Genomic DNA, 26968 nt, shown 5'->3' with positions numbered 1-26968 from the left:
CCAATGCAAAAGTTTAAGAAAAAATTGTTCAAGCCAAGTTTCAAACCGAAACCAAAATGTTTTCATTGTGGTAAGCCAGGACATTTAAAGAAGGATTGTTTCTTTTTGAAAAGACAGCCAAATCAGAATGCTAACGTAAACAAAAGAAAGGAAGGGCAGGCTCAGATGGCAACAGCAGCAGCAACCCAACCAGAGCGTAGTTTTGCCTTCATGTTGAGAAATGCAACTTCCAATTCAAATACAAACGAGGCTGAGTTTATACTAGACTCAGGAGCATCAGACCACCTAATAAATGTCACAGCATTGTTCTCCAAATATGACCATTTGCAATCAAATATGCCCATCGAGATTGCCAAACGCGGAGAGTTTATCTACGCTACAGCCAAAGGAGTTGTCAATATTACCAGCTGCGGAAACCAAATCACCTTGCAAAACGTTTTGTATTGCAAGGATATTCCACACAACCTACTATCGGTAAAGAAAATGCAGGATGCAGGTATGACCATTGAATTTAATCCTGGAGGTGTAAAAGTATCCAAAGATGGTAAATTGGTTTTTAATGGAATCCGTGAGTTCAATGTACCTATTATAAAATTTCAATTAAACAGTAAAGTATTTATGTCTAAAATTTTAAATAGTGCTGAGTATCGATTATGGCATGAAAGATTAGGTCACATAAGCGTAGGAAAATTTTTAGAAATAAATCGAAATAGCCTTTTTGAAGATACTAATATTTTAATATTGATTTAAATCATGAATTATGCGAGGCTTGTATAAATGGCAAGCAATCTAGATTAAAGTTTCAAAAATTTAAAAATAAGGAAAATATTACACGACCTTTGTTTGTTGTCCATTCCGATGTTTGTGGCCCAATAACACCCACTACCATTGATAATAAGAACTACTATGTAGTTTTTATTGATCAGTATACACATTACTGTGTAACCTATTTAATAACTTATAAGTCGGATGTGTTTTTCTGTTTCAAGGACTTTGTAGCGAAGAGCGAGGCTCACTTCAATTTAAAAATTGTGAATTTGTATATCGATAATGGAAGGGAATATCTTTCTGGTGAAATGCGTGATTTCTGTGTTGAAAAAGGCATCAGCTATCATTTAACGGTTCCTCATACTCCAGAGTTGAATGGTGTATCAGAACGGATGATACGAACTATCACCGAAAAGGCTCGATCTATGATCAATGGTGCTCAACTTAATAAACATTTTTGGGGTGAGGCTGTTTTAACATCAACCTATTTAATTAACAGATCCCCAAGTAGAGCATTGCAAAAGATAAATAAAACACCATTTGAGATGTGGCATAACAAAAAGCATAACAAAAAAAAAAAAGAAAGTTTGACGAAAGGTCAATTAAAGCTATACTTGTTGGATATGAACCAAATGGTTATAAATTATGGAATGAGGAATCGAGGAAATGTATGATAGCAAGAAATGTTGTGGTGGATGAAATAAACATGCTAAAATCAAGAGTTTTACATGGAAAAGTTTCGGATGTTCAAAGTAATACTGTTGAACAAAATAATGAATCTTTAACTAAAGAGAATGAAGAGTTGGATTTTCCTTTGGTGGAAAATAATGAATCTGTTGATTCTGAGTTAAATGAGCAACTCAATGAAAATTCCACATATCTTGAGAATGCCGATCCAGTCGTTGAAACTGGTGATAAATTAAAAGAAAATAAAAAGGAAGAAGAAATCAGACGCAGTGAAAGAATTAAAAGTAAACCCAAATTATCATATCGATTTTTAGAAAGATGTCTTATGAATACTCAAACATGCTTAGATGATATTCCTAATACCTTTGAAGAGATTAAGTTTCGTGGGGACAGATCTTTCTGGGAAAATGCTATACAGGATGAACTTAGATCTCATTTTCAAAATAATACTTGGCCCTTAGTGCATAAGCCAGATAATAAAAACATAGTTGATTGCAAATGGGTATTTAGTATTAAAAAAGATGAGTTTGGGAACTTAGTAAAGTACAAAGCTAGACTTGTAGCGCGGGATTTCACTCAAGAATATATGACTGATTACGATGAGACATTTGCACCAGTTGCACGAAATTCCAGTTTTAGATTTTTGTTGGCACTTTCAAATCAACATGATTTAATGGTTTATCATATGGATGTAAAAACCGCATTTTTAAATGGAACTCTAAAGGATGAAATCTACATGAATGTTCCAAAAGGCCTGAATCATTCTTATGAGAAGAAAGTGTGTTAGCTTAATAAAGCTATATATGGCCTTAAGCAAGCTGCTAGATGTTGGTTCGAAGTCTTTGAAAGTGTATTGAAGGATGTTGGATTTCAAAACTTAGGAGTTGATAGGTGTATTTATATTTTGGATAAGGGAGATATTTCGGGAAATATATATATCCTGTTATATGTAAATGATATAGTAATTGCAACAAGTAAATCAGATACAATGTCAAATTTTAAATCTTATCTTCATGATAAGTTTCAAATGACCGACTTACGGGAAATTAGACACTTTATTGGCATAAAAATTGACAGATCTGATGGAGAGATTTGTTTTAGTCAATCAGCATATATTAAAAGAGCATTGAGAAAATTTAATATGGAAGATTGCAATTCAGTTAGTACTCCACTCCCAAGTAAGTTGGACTATACGGCTCTGCAATCGGAAGAACTATGTGATGCACCATGTAGAAATTTGATTGGTTGTTTGATGTACATAATGTTATGTACACGGCCTGACTTAAGTACTCCAATAAGTATTCTAAGCAGGTATGCAAACAACAACAATAAGGAACTATGGCAATGCCTTAAGAGAGTTCTTAGATATCTGAAGGGAACTGTCAATCTCAAGCTAAGATTCAAGAAAGAAACTAATTTTAATAGTATTCTTACAGGATATGTAGATTCCGATTGGGCTGGAAATGAAACTGACAGAAGAAGTACCACTGGGTATTTATTTAAAATGTTTGAAAGTTGTTTGATTTCATGGAGTACCATGAAGCAAAAGTCAGTTGCTGCTTCATCTTCTGAAGCTGAATACATGGCCTTGTTTGAAGGTGTAAGAGAAGCTCTTTGGCTTAAATCACTAATAAATGAGATTAGTCTAAAATTAAATGGTCCTATAGAGATTTTTGAAGACAACCAGGGTTGTATAAGTATTGCAAATAATCCTACTTGCCATAAGAGAACAAAGCACATAGACATTAAATATCATTTTACAAGAGAGCAAATTTAAAGAAAACTAATTTGTGTAAAGTATATTCCCACAGATCTGCAACTAGCCGATATACTGACGAAGCCATTACCAACTGCACGGTTTATTTCCCTGCGAAGCCAGCTGGGACTTGCTGAGTAAATCAACAAAAAAAAAAAAAGTTTTTTTTTGTTATTAATTTCAAACTTATGGAACTTATTTTGTTATCTAAAACTTATGTTACTTATGTTAATATTTTTTTTTGGTCTAGTTGGGTTTAACTGGGTTTCCCCAACTCTTGCAGCAAATGCTGGACCTAATGTATCCCCAGAATTAAATGAAAATATGAAGTTTTGAAAGAAATGAAGATACTAATTAAAATTAAAGCACAAACTCATGTCAAGAATCGTAGTGATAACCAATGTAACTTTTGAGGCGGCGTATTGAAATTTGCGTATTCAAATATGCAAAAGTAACATAGACAGTTATGCTATATATTCACTTGAATGTAAGGATGTAGCAAGTGTATACACACTATAAATGTGTTCCTTGTTTCTCGCCTATTTGTTGATATCTTGTCCTCTTGACATTTTACTTCACTTCATTTCTGGCATTGAGAGCGTGTGGTTTATAAAATCTTTATTGTGTGTTTTATTTATTCATTGAGGGTTTCTGGTTAATACTTAATTGTTTTACTTATTTATTAACAAAACCAATAGTGGGATTGCACATTTTGAGCATGGCCAGTATGGTAGCAGAGTCCGCCGGCTTCTCTGTCAGCCATACGCGGGCCCTCGGTTTGCTGGGGATCTTGTTCCAGTCCACCGCCTCCAGACTGGCTCCTGGGTAAGCCTCTCCAAGCGACGCAATCATGCGCTTGTAGAGGCTTACAGACCATGCATCTTGGCACGCTATCACCTTGATGCTACCCTGGTACCAACCTGCGTCTTCGCAGTCCGGTGGAGGTCCTCCGCTCTTGAGCATCTCCTCCATGAAGCGCCCATGCAGCTCGTTCACCACCCTCCGCCGAAGCTCCTTGGGGATCAGGCCATCTTTGGAGCCGTTGTCAACAACCCCAATGATGGTCCTACCCTTAGTAACCTCGGCGAAGGATCTGTTACTTTGTTGCGTCTGCACCTTCTTCTTCTTCGCTAGGGGCACTCTACCATCAGTCGACCTCTGCCTCTTCGCACTTTGTGCGCTATCCTTGGCAAAGTCGCCTACTCCTGCCGGCTTCTTCGGATCCAGTCTCACTCCCGCTTTTGCTGGCTGAAAGTCAGGCAGGATTTCCCTCGCCCACTTTATTATCTCAGCCTGATCGGGGTTGGATTTCGCCGATGGGTCTGCCCTCATCAGAATGAAAGCCGCGCTCCTCCTATCCTTGTAGGAGCCCTTCCGCTGCAAGGGGCCAGCAGTCGCCGGACCGGGGCCTTCCTTAGGGGTGCCGCCGGTGCGAGAGGAGCTCGACCCTGGGGTCTTGCCCCCCACACCGTTCGGTGGTCCCATAGTGGGCCCCGTTTTGGGGGACGGTGCCTTGGCATCTCCCCCTACACCGGTGCAGCTCGCCTCCGGACGTTGTCCCTCAGTGGGGAGCTTCGCCATCCCAGCATCTCTTTGGCCTCTATCTGCCTTGGAGATTGACGGATACATGATCCCATTTCCGGACTTTCTTGGGGAGTTCCGTTCTCCACTATTTTTATTTATATTTTTGTTCAGATTCATACTTGGAACCATGAGTAGGCGGGAAGGGGTTCGTCCATCATGACATAGCCCGCTTATCATGATAAGCCTGATTGAAACTGAGGGGTCTGCCGGTCCCAGAGTCCGCATATTAACGTCCGTGCACCCCTCGGACATGCATCCCTCGGCATATGCTGTTTCACCTTGGATTGGGGTAATTTGAGGAAGGGAGTGTTCTTCTCCCCGCCCGACTACGATTCGCCAGCGTCCTCGGCAGAGACATGACCTTACCGGGACCTGTTACCAGCCGCCCTCACGTGGAGAGTATAGTCGCACTACCAGCGGTGTACACAGTTACGGCACAGGAAAACATACATACGTTTCTCCCCCTGTAGTACCCGTTGGCTGACGGACAAGTGAATAATAAAGATATTTATAAGTTTTATTAAATATTGCCAATACATATGAACAATTGCCTGTGGACAAAAATAAAGACGCATAAATTATTCCAAAATCACTGTCGCCCCCTACCCCTCGTTTTCGATGTTGTAAATATTTGCCAATAAAATAAATAAAGTTCAGCCAAAAAAATTATTTTATATATTTGTGTATAAATAATTGGTACATACAAATAGATGCAGCGGTGAACTTATCGTGTTCGCCTCCCTCCATTATCCGCTGCTTTATGTACACATGCACGTATATGCAATTTTGGCGCCTTTTGTTCAACGGAACGCCAAGTGACGTGATACCCTACAATTTGGTTCGGTATATTGTTCTCGGTATCACTGGCGAACAAATATTTAAATACTCAGTGCCTCGACTATAGATTTATTCGACTATCAATTAATTAAATAATTATTGTTTTCGTTGGTTGAAAATTAATTATTTACTTCTTATTATAAAAAATAAAAAATTTGAATCCACAGAATTACTTTAAAATAAACATTTAAATGAAAGTAATTTAATAAATTAATTAATTGTTTTCGTTGTTTGTACCAAAATTATAATTTTTTTTAATTTTATATACAAGTAGTGTATCCACAGATACACTTAATGTATCTGCAAATACCCTAGATAACGAATCCCCCATAAAACCAGTATACCCTGCCATACCTATCAAATCGTATATAAACAACATTCCAGAGCCTACTGTGGGAATAATTCAAATAGGCTAGACACAAACCCTTTCCCATAGCATTATCATTGGCATCCAGACATAAACCATTCACACGCCTTTATCGACGACAGTAGACGTAAACATCGAACCCCTTTTGCTCCAAATTCATAAACAAGTGCCCATCCTGGGAACCTACATGTCAGCATAAAGCTCTGACCAATCAAAACTATTCAACCAAAGTCCATCTATGCTGCCAGCGTCGCTGTCACCGATAAAAGCTATAGTTATAAGAAAATTGAATTTGTAAAATCAGTTTATAATCAACGATCAATCCAATAGGATATCTTTATAACTCATTCTTGAATTTAATAATAAAATTTATAAAATAAAAATCCTAATTTTAATTTTTTTATTTTAAATCGGGAATTAAAACATATAATTGGCGCAGTCGGTAGGATACAATTATCCTCGCGTGTTTTAAGTATCGAACTAAATACATCGCGAATTTATTGTATCCGCAAAACGAATCTATAAACATTTCTAAACATTAGTGAAATCACGAATGAGGATTTCTAGTGTGAAGTGCAACAAACATTACATAAAAAATTTTAATACCAGGGAACTCAGCATTAGTCAAATCACGAATGAGGATTTCTAATGTCTATTTGAAATAAACAAATAAAATAAAATTATTAACATAATCAAGACAATTTAAAAAATAAAAAACATACATATACCAAATTAAATAAATAAACTTTAAAATGCAATCTGAACAAGCATCCACATCAGCTGCAGCAAGGCACATCCTGTCTGACAGCAATATGAATCATTTCTTCATGCAACTAAAACAAATTGACATATTTGATGGTGATACAATGTATTTAGCACTATTTATAAAAAGTGTTGATAACTTGATTACCCAATACAAAACAACATCGTCTACTCAGAATGAAATCATTCAAGGAGCTATCCTAAACCTCATCGTTGGACCTGCACGTACAATTCTTCTTAGGAATTCAACCCAGGACTGGAATGAATTAAGAACCTTACTCATCAGTGAATTCAACTCATCAAAACCCCCACATCTCATGATCATGGATTTACATAAAATTAAATATCAAAATAGTTTACGTAAGTTTATTGATGATTTAGACAAACAGACAAGTAAAATTTGTAATAAGTTAAGTCTGGATAATAATGCAGCAAACACTGTTATATTTTCAAGAATATTAGGTGATCATATAGCAGAAGTAATTCGTGAAAAATTACCATTACGAGTGTACATATCTATATGCAAATACGATATATCAACTCCAACTAAATTAAAACAAGCTGCTCAAGCTGTAGGTCTTTATGATGATGATGATATATATAATTTTTCCCGAAGTGTTGAAAATCGATATAATATACCAATGGTCTCCACATCTAATACTTCTAATACTAATAATTCTAATAATAATCAAAGGGACAGAAACCAAAATTTCAATCAGAATGTAGGAAACAATAGGAGTCAAAATTATAATAATCGTGGGACATATAATTATCAACAAAGACAAAATACTTTTGATTCAAATAGAAATTTTAAATCAAACTATAATAATAATTATAGATACTCTCAAAATCCTTCAGGTCAAAACTCTCCAAATTATAATCGGTCTGTTAATGTTCCTCAAAAACAATCAGACCAACAGAATAGACCAGAACCAATGGAAATAGTTGAAAATTTTCAGACACAAGCCTCGGAAGAAACACAACAGCAATAAAAATAAAAATTGATAATAGACCATGCATTTGCCTTATTGACACAGGTTCCAGTATAAGTTTAATAAATGAAAATTTTTTAAAATATCCAATTAAAGAGAATAATATAAAAGTTCAAACAGTAGGAAATTCAGTCACATTGAATAAATCCATTGAATTTATAATTCCAAAATTATTTAAATCAAAACAAAAATTTTTTGTCAAAGAATTTTCCAATCATTACGATTTTCTTTTAGGACGTAATATTTTAAACCTTACATCAGCCCAAATAGATTTTGGAAAGAATACTGTTAAACTAAATAATTACGAATTTCCAATGATCAATATAATAAAGGAACATAACAAAAATTATACAAACATGTTAGAGGATGAAGAACACATTTACGCATTGGAAACAGAATTAAAAACTAGTTATATTCGAGATGATCATCTCAACAGTGAGGAAAAATCGGCACTACATTCTCTAATGTCCAAATTCTTTGATATTCAGTATCATGAGGGTGACAATTTGACCTTCACAAATGAAATCAAACATAAAATAAAAACTAAACATGAAGATCCCATTTATAGAAGACCATATACTTATCCCTATATTTATGACAATGAAGTAGAAAACCAAATAGCAGATATGATTAAACAAGGTATTGTCCGCAAATCTAAATCTCCTTATTGTAGTCCTATAGTAATAGTACCCAAGAAAATGGATGCATCGGGCATTCCAAAATTTCGTATGGCTATTGATTACAGAGGACTTAACGAGATAACTATTGACGATAAATTCCCCATTCCCAATATGGATGAAATACTAGATAAGTTAGGAAAATGTCAATATTTTACAACGTTAGATCTGGCAAAGGGATTCCATCAAATTGAAATGGACCCAAGATCAATTCAAAAAACAGCCTTTTCCACCAAGAAAGGACACTATGAATATACTAGAATGCCTTTCGGTCTAAAAAATGCTCCTGCTACATTCCAGCGATGTATGAATAATATTCTTCACGATATAATAGGAACTCATTGCCTAGTATATTTAGATGATATTATTATATTTTCGACCTCCTTACAAGAACATATTCAGTCCCTTCAAAAAGTCTTCGTCCGATTAAGAAAATCCAATCTTCATTACAAAATTGGTTAGAAAAAGAAAATATTGAGATCGAAATTACTAGCAGCAAGAATGGTATAGCTGATATAGAAAGAGTTCACAAAACAATTAATGAAAAATTACGAATCATAAATACACTTAATGATGCTTATGATACACTTAATGAATATCGAAAAAGCTACATATGTTTATAATCATGAAATAACACATGACACTACAGGTAGAACCCCTGCTGAAATATTTATTTTCGGTATGAAACCTAATAAAAATTTCCAAAAAATAAAAGAATCAAAAATTGATAAAATTAATGAAAAACGGGAAGAGTATGAGGTAGATTTAAATTATGCAAAAGTTGAAAAAGATATGAAACGTAAGCCGAAACTTGTTAATCCATTTAAGAAAACAGGAAAAATTATACAAAAAGATGAAAAACACTGGCAGGAAATAAATAGGGGTCACAAAGTAATAAAACACAAAAGTAAATTTAAAAAAGTTAAAAAACGCAATTTTTCTCGTTATTCCAGAAATGTTGAAAATTCTGACTCTGATATTGAAAGTGATAATAATAGTACCATGGACAACGTTACCATTAATAACGGCTCAACAAATTAGTATTGTCCCAATTACTTCAAAAAATGTCTATTTACTATTGAATACAGGAACTATAAAAATACCTCTTAATTACGAACACCACATGATAGAAATAAATCAAACAAAAATATTAAATACATACCAAGAATTTATAAAATATGAAAATTTATATAAAACAATTCCAGATATAGCTTTAGCACTTAAACAATTAAAACATGAAATAAAGGGGATTATCCCATCAAATAGACAAAAACGGGGACTAGTAAATATTGTAGGATCAGCTCATAAATATTTGTTTAGTACACTAACAGAAGAAGATAAAAAAGAATTAGAAGTAAAATTAAATAATATAAAAGAAAATATGATAGAAAATTCAGAATTTAATGAAATCATTGGTATAATAAATAAACATACAGAAGACATAAATAAATTTATACGGGAAGAAGAGGAAAATGAGGCCTTGCACCTTTTTAGATACTCTTTACACATTTTTCTAGAATACATTAAAGATTTACAAATGGGGATTCAGTTAACAAGAATTGGAATATTTAATCCTAAAATATTAAAACATGAAGAGTTAGATGACATTAATGAAGAAAAATTATTATCAATAAAGACTTCAGCTTGGATATGCAGTCAAACCAACATCTTTTAATGAAACTCAAAAATACAGAATAATTAAATATCCAGATAATTTAGGCCGCCAAATTGACATAAATGATAAATTTGAATATTTTATGAATAATAATAAAAGTGTTTATTATTTGGAAAATTCTGCAAATCCTTTAGTGGATGTAATGGATCAAAAATATTTAGTAACTGACCAATGTATTTCAAAGATCCTTACAAATCAATTAGCAATTTGTCAACACACTTTTATTTCAGAAAAAGAATTTATAAAATACATTGAACCAAATATTATAATAACATATAATTTAAGTAAAACGCAAATTAACCAAAATTGTGAATTATTTAATAAAACAATTGAAGGAAATAATATTATACAATTAAGCCAATGTACACTTGAAATAAGAAATATCAAATTCACTACTTCAAAGAATATAAATGAATATAAAATAATACTGTCAAGTACCAATGTAACTCTACATGAACCAACTCCAATTTTAAAACTTAAAGAATCATTAATCAATCAACAAAAACAAGATATTGTCTACAAATGGATTGTATTTATAAGCCTAATACTTATAGTTGTAAGCATAACAATTTATGTAATATTCACTTATAAGCGTTTAGCCAACCACAAGGAAATTGTTGTCGAATTCAACAAGGATGTTGAAATTTCTAAAGGAGGGGCGAGTAGTGTATCCACAGATACACTTAATGTATCTGCAAATACCCTAGATAACGAATCCCCCATAAAACCAGTATACCCTGCCATACCTATCAAATCGTATATAAACAACATTCCAGAGCCTACTGTGGGAATAATTCAAATAGGCTAGACACAAACCCTTTCCCATAGCATTATCATTGGCATCCAGACATAAACCATTCACACGCCTTTATCGACGACAGTAGACGTAAACATCGAACCCCTTTTGCTCCAAATTCATAAACAAGTGCCCATCCTGGGAACCTACATGTCAGCATAAAGCTCTGACCAATCAAAACTATTCAACCAAAGTCCATCTATGCTGCCAGCGTCGCTGTCACCGATAAAAGCTATAGTTATAAGAAAATTGAATTTGTAAAATCAGTTTATAATCAACGATCAATCCAATAGGATATCTTTATAACTCATTCTTGAATTTAATAATAAAATTTATAAAATAAAAATCCTAATTTTTATTTTTTTATTTTAAATCGGGAATTAAAACATATAATTTACATATTAAAATTTTATTAAAATTTTATTTGTTTCTACGCAAACTAGTCTCTCAGTTTTAAAGCTATCGAGTTGAAACTTTGCACACATCCTTTTTTTCCTTGCAGGCCGGGCCGGATATAAGTCGGAACGGCCGGGATCGGTCGACTATATACTATAGCTGCCATATAACTGATTGATCGGAAATGCCATAACTTTGGTGTTTTTTAAGTGAGAGGGTTGGGACTTTCCACACATGTTATATTTGACATCTTGTCAAATATGACCAACATATCTTGTGTACAAAATTTCATAAGGATCGGCCGACTATATCCTATAGCTGTCATAGAACGATCGAAATTGGCATACCTTTGCTGTTTTTTAAGTTAGAAAGATGGGATTTGGTACAGATTCTATTTTGGGAAAAACAATCTGATCTGCCAATTTTCATCGGCCGACTATATACGATCTGCTATAAATATAATAATATAAGATGCGTGGCGCCACCTAGCGGACTGCGACTGAACTGCAAGGGTATATCAACTTCGGCTCCGCCCGAAGTTAGCTTTCCTTTCTTGTTTTTGCATATTTTTTGAATATTTTGTGCATATTTATTGCATATATTTAGCATATTTATACCCTTGCAGAGGGTATTATAATTTTGGTCAAAAGTGTGCAACGCAGTGAAGGAGACATCTCCGACCCTATAAAGTATATATATTCTTGATCAGGATCACCTCCTGAGTCGATATGAGCATGTCCGTCTGTCCGTTTCTACGCAAACTAGTCTCTCAGTTTTAGAGCTATCGAGTTAAAACTTTGCACACACCCTTCTTTCCTTTGCAGGCAGTATATAAGTCGGAACGGCCGAGATCAAACAAAATTTCATAAGGATCGGTTAAGTTAGAATGATGGGATTTGGTACAGATTCTATTTTGGGAAAAACAATCTGAATTGTCGAATTTCATAGGGATCGGCCAACTATATCCTATAGCTGCCATATAATAGGAAATTAGGATAATAGGATCAATATTTCCTCTCTTTATCTTAAAGCGGACGGACGTGTTTTTTTTGTGCGCACTACGTTTTTGTAAAACTTGCAATAAGCTTTCTATAAACAATCGGTGTTTATTTCTTTACTGATATAAAAACAATTGCAATTTTTTAGATCCGTATCGCTTCGCGTGTGCAGTGATATATTTGGAGGTAAGATAATTATTTATTTAATTTACTTTCCAAACATAGCCCTGCTCTGCTTCTTCATCTCCTACGGTGTTGTTGCTATTCTTTTGCTTCTACTCTCGCTCAATAGAGATTCTTATCTCTATTTCTTTAAATCTTACTAACTTGCACTAACTGCTCTCTTTAATCTCCCCTTCTCTTTTCCTTGGTACAGTGGTTCAAGGTTCCTCATTAATAAAATCAAATAATATTTTTAAATTAATAATTAATTTTTTTAATAATTTTTAATAAATTAATTATTTAATTTTTAATAATTTTTAATAAATTAATTATTTAATTTTAAATAATTTTTTATAAATTAATTGTTTAAATTTTTAATAATTATGGATTTTAAATTGGTCTGTGCATTAAAGTCTTGCAATATGACAATCTCGTCTTCCCAGCCTACCATCCATTGCTGGCTCTGTGAAAACGTTTTACACGCTAAGTGTGCCGGGTTCACTGCCTCAGTTTCGGATGCAATCTCGCGTAGGTCTGGTCTCCACTTTTGCTGTGATGGTTGTCGTGCTGTTCAGGACGAAATGAGGTCGTTCATGAGGCAGACTAAAAGCGGTTTCAAGGAGTTGATTAGTGGTTTTCGAAAAATCAATGACCAACTCTGTGCGCTTGATACACAGTTTAGTAGCCTTCAACTACTAAATGAGTCTCCAAAGCGTAAGAAATCCGCTTTTAGTGATGTTCTCGGGTCGAATAATCTTCAGCCTGCTCAGCCGACAACTATGCAGCCGCTTATATCTCTGGCTACCCCAAGGGCCGGACCTGAGAAAAATTCGGCTTCCGAATGTCTCGGAATCAATGAGCAATTGTCCGATATGTCCTCTGTGGCATCGCTTCAAGTGATCCCAGACCCAATAATTGAAACTCCTGTAACAGTCACCAAACAGGGTAATAAACCGTCCGGACCCCCGGTACGCACTGATGCCGCAGTATTAGTTACGGCGGCACCAAAACCCTTGCAGGTGATCCCACCATCGAAACACATTTTTGTTTCCCGGCTTGCCCCTGATACTTCGGAGATTGATATCTCGGCTTACATCAAAGCCAAAGCAAAAGCCGACATAAAGGTGGTGGATATTACAAAATTCAAATATTCTTACACCAGGCACACGTCATCTTTCAAAATACGTGTGCCCTTGCAGATGTTCAAGACGATCTGTTCCGCCAGCTTTTGACCAGAGAACATTTTCGTCCAAGAACATCAACCAAGTACGGTGAAAAAAAAGATAACCAAACCTGTGGGTGTAAAACTCCCACATGTTAAGGCCACTGATCAACCTTCCACCTCATCTTCCTCAATCTCAAAAAACTAATATCTTCATTAACTCTTACCTATCAGAATACAAGAGGGTTACGTAGTAAACTTCCCAAACTGTATTCTGATAGTTCTTTTTTTGCATCCCACATTATAGTATTTACAGAAACTTGGTTAAAGCCGGAGATCTTAAGCTCCGAAGTTTTTCCTAGTAGGTACACCACTTTTAGATGTGATAGAACTTTGCGAAGGGGAGGAGGAGTGATAATTTCTGTAGACTCCAAATTCGCTTCTGAAGAGGTAAAATCACAAGAGTTTGGTAACATTGAATTTCTTTGCATCAAAATCACTTTGTCCGATCAATCTTTGTATGTTACCTGTTCGTACATACCACCTTCGTCCGAACCGCCAACATACTGGCAACATTTGTCCGCTATTCGTTTGGTTTTCGATCGTCTGTCTGATGGTGACCAGCTGATAGCTCTGGGTGACTTTAATATCCCAGAACTTATGTGGTCAAATGTTGATAATTCACCGTCTTTACAGCTTAACTCCCACCATGACTTCCCTGAGGGCATGTTCGACATGTCACTCGGGCAAATTAACCACGTTAGAAATTCTGTAGGTCGGCTGTTGGACTTATGTTTCGTTTCTGATCCTGATGGAATTACTCTTTCCAGAACCTTGCCCCTTTCTAACCCTGAGGATCCATATCATCCCACTATTGAGGTTTCAATCGAAAATAATTACTTTTTTGACCTTAAGTCTACAGTTAAATCTCAGTCTACAGTTAAGACTTTACGAAATTAAATAAGTTAATTTTGGAATTTGATTGGTCTGATTTACTGGCATGCGAGGATATAAACATCGCATTACAAAAATTTTATTACACTTTGAACATATTTTTCGACGCTTGCGTGCCGTGGAAATATCCGTCCGCTTCAACGAATCCGCCTTGGTATACAAGGCACCTTATAAATTTAAAGAATAATATGAGTAGACTTTTAAACAAACATAGATTATCTGGCTGTACAGTTAGTTATTCAAGATACTTAGTAGCTCGGTCCAATTTCACCGTGCATAACGCAGAATGTTATAGGAGTTATATTCGCCGCTGCAGGATTCAGTTTACTCAGGATCCGAAGCAGTTTTATAACTTTGTAAACACTAAGCGTAAACATGTATCTTTTGCCCCTCTGCTTACGTTTGAGAACTCTTATGCGAACACCGATCAGGCAATGGCCGATCTCTTTGCACAGTTTTTTCAAACTACCTATTCACCTAGCAGCAGTTTAGCTCAGCCTTACACTTATAATATCCAATCAGCCAACCTTATATTTTGCCCATCTTTCGATCAAAGTGGTGTGTTATCGGATCTTCTTAAGGTTAAGCCCGTGTATTCGCCAGGCCCTGATGGAGTACCAGGATGTGTTCTGAAGTACTGCGCCGAGGCACTGTGCAAACCGCTCGTTAAACTCTTTAATCTATCGCTGGAAACTTCGATCTTTCCCCTTATGTGGAAGGAATCCTTCATTATTCCGCTGCATAAAAAAGGGAAAAAATCCGACGCTGCTAATTATAGAGGCATCTCTAAATTGTCAGCAATTCCAAAGCTTTTTGAAAAACTTATCACTCCACATTTGCAACACCTATGTAGTTCAATAATAACTCCGTGCCAGCATGGCTTCATGAAGCGCCGCTCCACCACTACCAACTTATTGGAGCTAACATCTTTTATCACGGATGGCTTCCGGAATGGCTTACAAACAGACGTCATATACACTGACTTCAGTAAAGCATTTGACTCTGTTAACCATTCGCTTCTTATAAGTAAACTCAGTCTTTTGGGTTTCCCAACTGACCTTCTTATGTGGATTTCGAGCTACTTATCAGGGAGAACCCAACGTGTTTTCTTTAAAGATGTTACCTCGCGTTTAGTCCGCGCCACATCGGGGGTGCCCCAAGGAAGCCATCTTGGACCCCTACTTTTTACTCTGTTTATTAACGACTTGCCCCTTGCCTTAACAAATTCACTTGTACTTATGTACGCTGATGACGTTAAGCTATGCCTTCAGTATAAATTCACTAGCGCCCAGTCTAGACTTCAATCCGATTTGAATAAACTTCAAAATTGGTGTTTAGCAAATAACCTAAAGCTTAATGGATCGAAATGTAAACTTATGTCTTTTTACCGATCTAGTCCTCACCAGGCTATGTACTTTCTCTATGGGAACGCCTTAGAACGATTAACTCAGGTTAACGATCTAGGTGTCCTATTAGATTTGAAACTTAAATTTACCGACCATGTATCTACCATGGTTAATAAAGCTATGGGTGTGCTTGGTTTTATTAAAAGATGGTCAAAAGAATTTAATGACCCGTACATAACTAAAACGTTATATACAAGTTAAGGTGTCCAATGGTCGGTCACCTGATTAAGAATACTCCGTTCATGGTTCGATGTGCGTGATTACAATTTATTGTTGGTTTCTTAAGTTAACAATTGTTCGAAAGTGTGTTAAGAATGGGTTCTTAAGTGTAGAATTCTTAGATTGGGTTAAAGATTTCCAAGTTCGGCTTAGATGCTCAGCGGTCCGGAGAAGACTGGCTACGCCGAGTTGAGACCCTCCGGTCATCGGTTCGGAATAGGCTGATCTCCCACTCCAGTTCTATACGCGGTGTCAGCGTGTGTGGCGTCGGCGTGTGTGGTGTCGGCAGATGTGGAGTCAGCTTTCCCGCAACACTTTAGTCAGCGTACATAGTTGCACACTTGTGACTTAGTTGCACTCTTGTGACATACCCGGATGTACTTGAACCCACAGCACTTGAATATTGGGAATTGTGCTTATGTTGTGGATTCGGGTTTAAGAGTCCGGGTCGAGTTCAGGGCGTAGTGGTAGGGGGCGAATAGTGCTGAGTAAATGGTAGGGGGCGAATAGTGCTGCGCAGAGGGAGGGGCCCGAATGTGCCGGGTGATAACTCCTCCCCCTCTAAAAGTCTGCGTCCCGCAGATCAATTAATTTATTGATGGGCTGTTGTTGATGTCTTCTTTGTGTTCTCCAGATCTTCGGTGATAACTCTCGTGGTTGGTATTCCTTTGGTGGAGGTCAGCTTCCTCCAGATGATGAACAGGGTCAAGAAGACTACTAGTGTTAGAGAAGCCTCCAAGACGTAGGAAAAAGTTACGCCTCGTGAGACGCCAGACATCGCCTGTGTGTTTTGGGCGTTGATGTCATCAACATAACCAAGGGAAGGTCTGTAGCCGGTTACCGTAATGTTGGTTAGTACCGGTGGTAAGGCCATAGGGTGATTTGCAGAATGGGCGGTGAAGTTTTTGTTTCGGACTGCGACGACTTCATTGTTGAACTGGACTATGTACGTCCCTTCCAGTTGGTAGTCCCTTTCGAGTGTTGTGAGCGATCCATTATAATTGGAGAGGAATAATGTCCCATCCTCAACTAACTGCACGACTTCTTCGTTGCTCCGAAGGTATGAGCAGGATGCATGGCCACCCTTCAGGAGCCGTGGAATGCATGAGTTCTCCTCCAAGGCTATTAAATCCTCTTCTGGGCAGACTGTTATATTGCCGATGGTGGAACAGCTGCCCACTACTGCATACGTTTCCTCTCCGTTCAGTGCGAACTTGTGGTGCTCGAGCACTATTTGTCTTCCGCCTGATACTGTTGGATACAAGCGTACAAGTTCGTATCTCCTGTTTGATACTTTGGGGAGAGCCAGGACGTATAGTAGTGTCGTGCCATTGGAGAGTATCGTTGGCCGGGAAAATTCCACTGCTTCCACAGCGTTTTGGTACGGGAGATCGTTGACTTCCATGAGCATGGCTTCAATTTCCTCGTGATCCAGAAGGTTCGAATTCGTTACTCCCGTCTTGGCAAGTTGGCAGGCCCTCGTGATTTCCGCCACTTGGCCAGCCAGGATAATTGCCTTATGCAGTGTTGCTGTAACTGCGTGGAGGTCTCCGTCAATCGCATTGACTCTCGCTACCACATCATTTAGTTCTTGAATCGATTTGTGGCTTGCGTCGAAGAGTCGAGCGTTGATCCGAATCTGCTGGTTGTTGTTTTCGCTGATCATCTTTTCCGAGTTGAGTACCGCAGTCCAGTCCTCTGCATCCGGTGATCCTGCTATCCATTTCCAGGCTGAACCCAGCCAGTTTACTGCTCGAGCTCTGCGTGTTGTTGGCCTCATTACTCTGTTCATCCCTTCCGCTGCCTGCTCCAGGTAATGCCTCGTTATAGTTTTGATGCGTTGATCCGACAGGGTTGCCGCATCCCGGCTAGTTTCGTCCACTAGCTGCATCATCCTCGATATGTCGATGACGTGAACCAGTTTGAATATTCCGTTGATGCGCCATACTCCTCCTTGTTGCAGTGGTACGACGGGTGCGTCATATTTGTATATGCGCGCGGCTGACATGAGACCGATGGTTGTGAGGCTTATAGGGCATATAATCAAGAATGAAAGAAAAGCTAGTGTATATGCTATTCATACTTATAATATCTTATTCTACGTTTAATGTTTTGTGAAAGTGTTGAAATAATAAAAAAGTTTTTTGTGGTTTGTTTTTTTCTTAAAAAATAGAGGGTCGTAAAGCGCTCTTCAATTCCTCAAGTCTGCTTTGTGTAGAATTTTCCCTGATTTAGTTTTTATTGTCACTTCGCGATTCTCTTGGACCTCCTCTGGTCTGAAACGTTGTTTCTCTTTAGTTTTAATCTGCTTATTAGCGACGAAAACCTTATCCCCCGATTCATATTGTTTAGGTTCGGACCTATTTTTATTGTGACCTATATTGGCCATAGCCTGGTTTCGTTCAATCAGGCCTCTAACATCTTCAAGTGTTTTTTCCTTGAAGTTAGATAAACCCTGATAGTTAATGCGCGATGCGCGGTTTAAGAATAGGTCAACGGGCTTTTTGTTGGTCACTGAATGGACAGAGTTGTTGTATCTGTCTACAGCGATCAGCGCTAACTGTGCACTTGTGAATTTGGGATGTTCGAATTTTAAGCACCGGTAGATTTCCAAAAAGGTGGAATGAAATCTTTCCACTTGACCGTTGACTTCACTCCTCTGAGTAGGGCTATAGTACAATTCAATCTCCAATGTGCGGAGATAGTTTAATACCGTCGGACAAAGGAGACCCCTCTCGTTGTCTGACACTATCATTCTAGGCACCGTAAAGTAGTGAAGGGCCTCTAACAGTGTTTCGCGGAGGTGAATTGATGCCTTGGATTGTAGGGGAAAAAGTTTGGCGAATTTCGTGAATTTGTCGATACAGCTTAGATAAACCTTTTTTTCTAGTGTGAATACGTCGATATGCAGTATTTCGCACGGGTAGTTTGGGATGGGTGTCGGTTGCAACTCTGGTTTATTGGGATGACGCTCGTATTTGAATCGTTTGCAGCAGTCGCACGATGACAACTGGGCACGAACCGTACTTGTCATTCTGGGAAAATAGAATTTCTCCAAAATTTGAATAGTGACTTCCTTTGGACCTCTGTGGGCCCTGCGATGTTCCCTTTCTATTATCTCGGAGATTTGCTCCGGATCGGACAAATCCTTTACCAATCTTTGCGTTATTCGAATTTTATATAGCTTAAAATTCTCAAAGCATGTAGATTGGAAGGATGGGAGGTAAGTTTCGGAAATCTTTACTCCATTAATTATGGAGGGTTTTAAATGTTTCTCGAGAATGTTCACTAAACCGGACATGGTCCCGTCGTTAAGTGGTATTAAATGACGGACATAACCAACATGTGGGTGTTCACATGAGTACTCAAGCTGGTTTTCATCAAAAACCAGCTGATTCCTGAACGCATTGATTGGTGCTTCTACATGAGGTATCAATTGAGAAGCATCCTCAAGCGCACTGTGAACGGTAGCCAAGGAGTCAGTTTCAGAGGCAGTGCACGTTGTTGACCCGAGGTAGTTAACTTGCGTTGTGATACGCGAAAGGGCGTCAGCGACGACGTTGGATTTACCGGGCGTATAAGAAATTGCGGCGCCATATTCTTCAATTCGCGACTTCCATCGCTTGAGTTTCGCATTGAAGTTGCGATTGCTCAACGCGTACGTAAGTGGTTGGTGATCGGTGTATACCTTGATTGACCCTGCGCCATAAAGATAAGATCTAAGATTATCTAATGCCCATACTATCGCGAGCATTTCTTTCTCTATGGTAGCGTAGTTTTCCTCAGTTTCGTTCAATGCACGAGAAATGTAAGCTATTGGTCGGTCCTTGCCCTGCTCGTCTTGGGACAGAACATATGGCATAGTCCGACGCGTCAGTGGTCAAATGGAATGGTTTACTAAAATCGGGGAAAGCCAGGACTTCAGAGGAGGCAAGAATCGCCTTCAGGTCATTAAAGGCCTGTAAAGCTACGCCATCCAGTTCGATCGGAACCTTCCTAGATTGCGATGCTTTAATTCTAGCGTACTCTCCTCTTGTCAAATTCGTCAATGGTTTCGCGATTGTCGCATAGTCCTGAACGAATTTCCTGTAATATGAGGCCATTCCAAGAAAACTTTTCAGCTCCTTCACGTTAGTAGGGGGCTTCATATCGGTTATTGCTTTCACCTTCTGGTCGTTTGCTTTAATACCGTCCTGCGTAACAATATAACCTAAGAACTCAACTTGTGTGGAGAGGAAACGTGTTTTTTCCAAGTTTACATGCAGTTTGGCCTTCCGAAGATTTTGGAAAACCGCACGCAAATTGTTCCAATGACTCTGATAGTCTTCGCCGAAAACAATAATATCGTCGATGTAGACATAGCAGATTTTTCCGATATGTTCTCTCAAAACATCGTCAATCATCCGCTGGAAGATTGCCGGGGCATTTTTTAGGCCAAATGGTAGACGAAGGAATTCGTATTTCCCATTGAGGGTGGAGAAGGCCGTTTTAGGGATGTCTTTTTCGTTCATGTGAATTTGGTGGAAGCCAGACGTCAGATCAATCGTCGTGAAATACTTGGCTTTCCCAAGGCTGGCCAGAGTAGAATTTATATCCGGTATCGGGTAAGTATCGGATATCGTAACCGCATTTAGGCGCTTGAAGTCGATAACCATGCGATACTGCTTCTCACCATTTGGTTTAGGTTTCTTTGGGACAATCCAGATCGGAGAGTTATACGGGCTGGCAGATGGCCTTATTATTCCCCCGTCTAAGAGTTCTTGTATTTGCTTTTCAACCTCCCCCCTCATGTTCGCGGGGTATGGGTAACTGCGAGTGAAAATGGGGTCTTGAGTGTTAGTACGTATTTCGGCCTTAACGGTTGTATTTACCGATTCCCCTGACGAAAGTGGTTCAAAAATTGTTGCAAATTCTTTAAGTAGATTGTCCAGCGCTTGTTTGGTTTCATCGTCATGATCGCCATCAATCAGGGCATGGACATTGGAGGAATATCTCGCCAGAAGGGGTATCTGGGTACCAGGGGATATTAGCAGAAGATCGTTTTTTCGATCAATTAAGGCTTTTGCTTCCCTGAGAGTATCGTCACCGATGATACCGTCGAAGGAATTCAGACCAGGCAGAACGTAGAAGGTGGTAATCGCGTCATTGCCAATGGGCTCAAAGAATCGTCCTATCAGGCAATGTGAGATTTTAACATTACCGGCAGCAGATTCAACATAAAAGGGAGTGGATAAGGGGATGGAGCCGGCGGAGTGTTTTTGGCTAACAAAGTTCTTATTCGCGCCGGTGTCGATAAGAAACTTCAACTTGCTGCCATTTCGCGCGACGTATTCTATGTATGGCACGCTGGATAGGCGTCCGGCATAAAATTTGCCTCGTCGTTAACATTCTCGTTGTCGGCCTTATGGTATGGGGCATCATACTCAAGGCTCGAGTCGTGGGCGCTCACCGCTTCGTCTACGTAAGTAGCTTGACAAGCGGAATTTTGCGTGTCGGTTTCGGGCATTGTCACCACGCTGGACGGAACTGCCGCCATGTGGTACAATCTTTGTGCCTTCTTGAAGGGATTCGGGCCGGGTGCGGACCCATACACGGAGTCGTTTCCACGGCGCATGCCAAAGCCGGATTGATACGACTGACCGGACCGATTTCTATTAACCGAATCTACCGAACCGGACCGAATCTATTAAAGCCCCGTGAATTGCCGGATGAACCATCATTGAAGGTTGCACCCGCCGGTGCCCTTACTGGTGGTTGGAATGAAGGCGGAAACCGTGGGGCCATCGGAGGCGCATAGCGTGATGCGTTTGTTGGGTAGCGGGGTTGGAAAAATGGGGTGAACTTATTTGTATGTTCCATTCGTGCATTACCCCTGACCGATACATTTTGCAGCTCCAGGCAAAAGGAATATGCCTCAGGCAAGTTCTTCGGACCCCGAATTATCAGTAATTTAGAGGCATCGCCGTTGAGTCCTCTTACAAAAACATCCAGCGCTTTGTCCCTATACATCTCAATCAGGGCACTGGCCACGTTAGGCGCATGCTCTGATTGTTTTAATTTGTTTAGGATCAAGGAAAAGTGATTATTGACGTCATTGTAGAATTGATCTAGGGTTCTACCTGCCTGTGTCAACTGGCTTAATTGATACTCAAGGGTTCGGACGTCTCGCTTGTCGGCGTAGTGAAGCGAGAGGACCCGCTTAATTTCCGACCAATCATCGTCCTCCACATTATAAGAAGAAAGCGCCAAATCGGCGTCACCTCTTATTTTCTGCCTAATATAAAGAATTATGGTCCTATACAAGGGCTTGCCTATAATGATTTCATAATCATTGACAACGGCTTGCGCCCTGTTAATCCAGGACACAAATTTCCCGGGCTCCCCCTCGAAAGTCTGGAGTTCCTTAACGCAATCTGGCAAAGTAGATGTTTCTTTTAATTCATATTCGGTGCGCGGACGGACCAAGGGAACGGGTTGGATTACCGCGGGATTACGTCTTTCATGGTCTTGCTCGAGGGTGGCTACCCTCGTCCCGACTTTCCTGATATCCTCTTTAACTGCTACGACCTGATCTAAGAGGGTCTTAAGGCTCTCGTCAAACTTTTGCAGGGTGGCCTTGATTTCTTCCATTTCAACAGCAAGGGGAAAAATGTTTTATTCAGAAAAATATAATAGACCTATGTCAAGGGGTCTCAAGAGAATGACGCGTAAGTCGAATGCAAAAATAATAAGTAAGTAATTTTAATATCTTTAAATGATGGTTGAACTTCTGTGTCCTTTAATAAAATTTTTTAATAGTTGTTTTTGGCTTACAGTATAATTTTCGATATTTGTAAATGGTGTTTGGATTTTTTATTGATTGGGTTTATGTCAAGGGGAATATTCAATTTTGTAGCTGTATTTTTAATAGTTGTTTTTGGCTTACAGTATAATTTTCGATATTTGTAAATGGTGTTTGGATTTTTTATTGATTGTGTTTATGTCAAGGGGAATATTCAATTTTGTAGCTGTATTTTTAATAGTTGTTTTTGGCTTACAATATAATTTTCGATATTTGTAAATGGTGTTTGGATTTTTTATTGATTGTGTTTATGTTAAGGGGAATATTCAATTTTGTCTGATTTTATTGTCTTGAGGAGGAAGAGAGGAAGCGCTTTACTCACCCTTTACAACTATCTGTGTGTCGATATCTGTGTGTCTTGGAGTGCTCGTGTTCGTCTTCAACTTCTTCTGATAATTAGAAAAAGAAATTTTTTTTTTAAATATGAGGAATGGCAGAATATAATATTATTTAATTCTAATAGGGTGTAGAGTGAGTGTGTATTATGGGTGCTGTTTCGTTGCATATCTTGTATACTTTCAGTTTTCCTTTTTTGTTGCATACTTTAAGTTTTTCTTTTTTTGTTGCCTATCTTAAGTGTAATTTTTGTTGCATACTTTTAGTTTTTTCTTTTTCGTTCGTTTCAGTTTTTCTTTTTGTTTCGTGCTTTTGGGTTTTCTTTTGTTCTGTGTGTTGTAAAATCTGGTTTTTGGGTTTGTCTCGTGTTCTTGTATTTTCTTGGCACTGGGCGCGGTGGTCCGTATTGTTCCGTTTTGGCCCGCAGGCCTACTCAGGTACGGTTGCTCACACAACCCACTGGGCAGCTTTTTTTGGGTGCATTGCACACCTCTTAGCGTTTCCAGCAGATTGCCACACACCATTTTTATCTTTTATTTTTTAATTTATTTTTCTTGCCACACGCGAATAAGCTTCACGGTGGTTGTCTTATTTTTTTATACGCACGGCAATGTTTTAGCACTCGCGGATATGCCAGTGGCAAACCGCCGCAGTGGGTAATTCCGTTCCTTTTCTTTTATAACGCGACACAACCCTTTTTTATACTTTATTTTTTCCTTTTGTTATACTTCTTGCCACACGCGAATACCTTCGCGGTGGTTCTCTTATTTTTTATATGAAGTAATATTTTTGCACCCGCGAATATGCTATGATAGCAAACCGCCGCGGTGGGTAATTACTTCATTACTTTTATTTCAACACATATTTTTCTTCTTTTTTTTTTTTTTTTTAATTTCGTTTCATATTTCGTAATTCTTTGATTTCATTTTCGTTTTTGTATTTCAATCTCATTTTGGTTCTTAAATTACCCGCTCTTTTCCCAAACCTTAATGTTTTAATGACCTCTCTTTTTTGCTCTACTCTGAAAACTCTACGTTATTTTTCATTCTTGATTTTATTCCTTTATTTACTTGAAAGAAAAATAAAAACTCCTCGTTATTTCACCTCTACACCTTTCCTATTTTTTTCTCTTAATTTTCGGAAGGATTATTACACTTTAAAACATTTCCCTATTCATCTTCCCCCTTTTTTTATTTTAATTTGAGAAAAATTCCTCCACTTTTAAACTTTTTACTATTCATTTCCTTTACTTTCACTTTATTTCGGAAAAACTTCATCTTCCCCCTTTTTTTATTTTATTTTGGGAAAAATTTCCACACTTTTAGATCTTTCACTATTCATTTTCTCTATTTCCATTTTATTTTGGAAAAAATTTCATCTTCCCCCCTTTTTTATTTTTGGAAAAAATTTCTACATTTTTAACTTTTTCACTATTCATTTTCTCTATTTCTATTTTATTCTGAAAAAACAATTTCTACACTTTTAACCTTTTCACTATTCATTCTCTCTATTTTTATTTTATTCCGAAAAAACAATTTCTACACTTTTAACCTTTTCACTATTCATTCTCTCTATTTTTATTTTATTTTGGAGAGAGAAAAACTTTTAACCTTTCCACTATTCATTTTCTCCCTTTCTTATTTTACTTTGGGAAAACAATTTCTACACTTTTAACTTTTTCACTATTCATTTTTCATTTCCTTTTGGGGAATTTTGTTTGGGGAAAAACGAAGAATATTTCTATTTTTATTTTACTTTGGGAAAAATTTCTTCAGTTTTAAATTTTTCACTATTTATTCTTCATTTTATTTTGGGGGAATTTTGTTTGGGGAAAAACGAAGAATATTTCTATTTTTATTTTACTTTGGGAAAAATTTCTTCAGTTTTAAATTTTTCACTATTTATTCTTCATTTTATTTTGGGGGAATTTTGTTTGGGGAACTTTGTTTGGGAAAAAAACGAAGAATATTTCTCTTCCTTTTTTCTCTTTGAGAAGGATTTCTTACATTTGCACATTTTTTCTTTAATTTTCGATTGATTTTTTCCCTTTGGGAAAACATTTTCCAGCACACACAATACACCTTCACTCTACTTACCCGCTCGGGCGCCAGTTAAGGTGTCCAATGGTCGGACACCTGATTAAGAATACTCCGTTCATGGTTCGATGTGCGTGATTACAATTTATTGTTGGTTTCTTAAGTTAACAATTGTTCGAAAGTGTGTTAAGAATGGGTTCTTAAGTGTAGAATTCTTAGATTGGGTTAAAGATTTCCAAGTTCGGCTTAGATGCTCAGCGGTCCGGAGAAGACTGGCTACGCCGAGTTGAGACCCTCCGGTCATCGGTTCGGAATAGGCTGATCTCCCACTCCAGTTCTATACGCGGTGTCAGCGTGTGTGGCGTCGGCGTGTGTGGTGTCGGCAGATGTGGAGTCAGCTTTCCCGCAACACTTTAGTCAGCGTACATAGTTGCACACTTGTGACTTAGTTGCACTCTTGTGACATACCCGGATGTACTTGAACCCACAGCACTTGAATATTGGGAATTGTGCTTATGTTGTGGATTCGGGTTTAAGAGTCCGGGTCGAGTTCAGGGCGTAGTGGTAGGGGGCGAATAGTGCTGAGTAAATGGTAGGGGGCGAATAGTGCTGCGCAGAGGGAGGGGCCCGAATGTGCCGGGTGATAACTCCTCCCCCTCTAAAAGTCTGCGTCCCGCAGATCAATTAATTTATTGATGGGCTGTTGTTGATGTCTTCTTTGTGTTCTCCAGATCTTCGGTGATAACTCTCGTGGTTGGTATTCCTTTGGTGGAGGTCAGCTTCCTCCAGATGATGAACAGGGTCAAGAAGACTACTAGTGTTAGAGAAGCCTCCAAGACGTAGGAAAAAGTTACGCCTCGTGAGACGCCAGACATCGCCTGTGTGTTTTGGGCGTTGATGTCATCAACATAACCAAGGGAAGGTCTGTAGCCGGTTACCGTAATGTTGGTTAGTACCGGTGGTAAGGCCATAGGGTGATTTGCAGAATGGGCGGTGAAGTTTTTGTTTCGGACTGCGACGACTTCATTGTTGAACTGGACTATGTACGTCCCTTCCAGTTGGTAGTCCCTTTCGAGTGTTGTGAGCGATCCATTATAATTGGAGAGGAATAATGTCCCATCCTCAACTAACTGCACGACTTCTTCGTTGCTCCGAAGGTATGAGCAGGATGCATGGCCACCCTTCAGGAGCCGTGGAATGCATGAGTTCTCCTCCAAGGCTATTAAATCCTCTTCTGGGCAGACTGTTATATTGCCGATGGTGGAACAGCTGCCCACTACTGCATACGTTTCCTCTCCGTTCAGTGCGAACTTGTGGTGCTCGAGCACTATTTGTCTTCCGCCTGATACTGTTGGATACAAGCGTACAAGTTCGTATCTCCTGTTTGATACTTTGGGGAGAGCCAGGACGTATAGTAGTGTCGTGCCATTGGAGAGTATCGTTGGCCGGGAAAATTCCACTGCTTCCACAGCGTTTTGGTACGGGAGATCGTTGACTTCCATGAGCATGGCTTCAATTTCCTCGTGATCCAGAAGGTTCGAATTCGTTACTCCCGTC

The 26968-nt window shown here is 38.4% G+C and overlaps 1 long non-coding RNA gene across 2 annotated transcripts; it reads right to left on the bottom strand.

Annotated features, from left to right (window-relative positions):
* Positions 1-23206: 23206 nt before the first annotated feature.
* LOC123257631 lies at positions 23207-25854 on the bottom strand. Of its 2 annotated transcripts, none has more exons than XR_006507747.1 (2): positions 25511-25854; positions 23207-23428 (listed from the first exon to the last, which is right to left on the bottom strand). It is a non-coding gene; the product is annotated as an uncharacterized LOC123257631 (long non-coding RNA). The 2 variants fall into 2 exon arrangements; XR_006507746.1 differs by lacking the exon at positions 25511-25854 and adding an exon at positions 24986-25136.
* Between the last annotated feature and the right edge of the window lie 1114 nt (positions 25855-26968).

The sequence above is a fragment of the Drosophila ananassae genome, chromosome XR (genome assembly GCF_017639315.1).
Source record: "Drosophila ananassae strain 14024-0371.13 chromosome XR, ASM1763931v2, whole genome shotgun sequence".
Taxonomy (NCBI): domain Eukaryota; kingdom Metazoa; phylum Arthropoda; class Insecta; order Diptera; family Drosophilidae; genus Drosophila; species Drosophila ananassae.
Note: the sequence above shows the minus strand (reverse complement) of the source record. Positions and strands in the feature narration are given on the sequence as shown.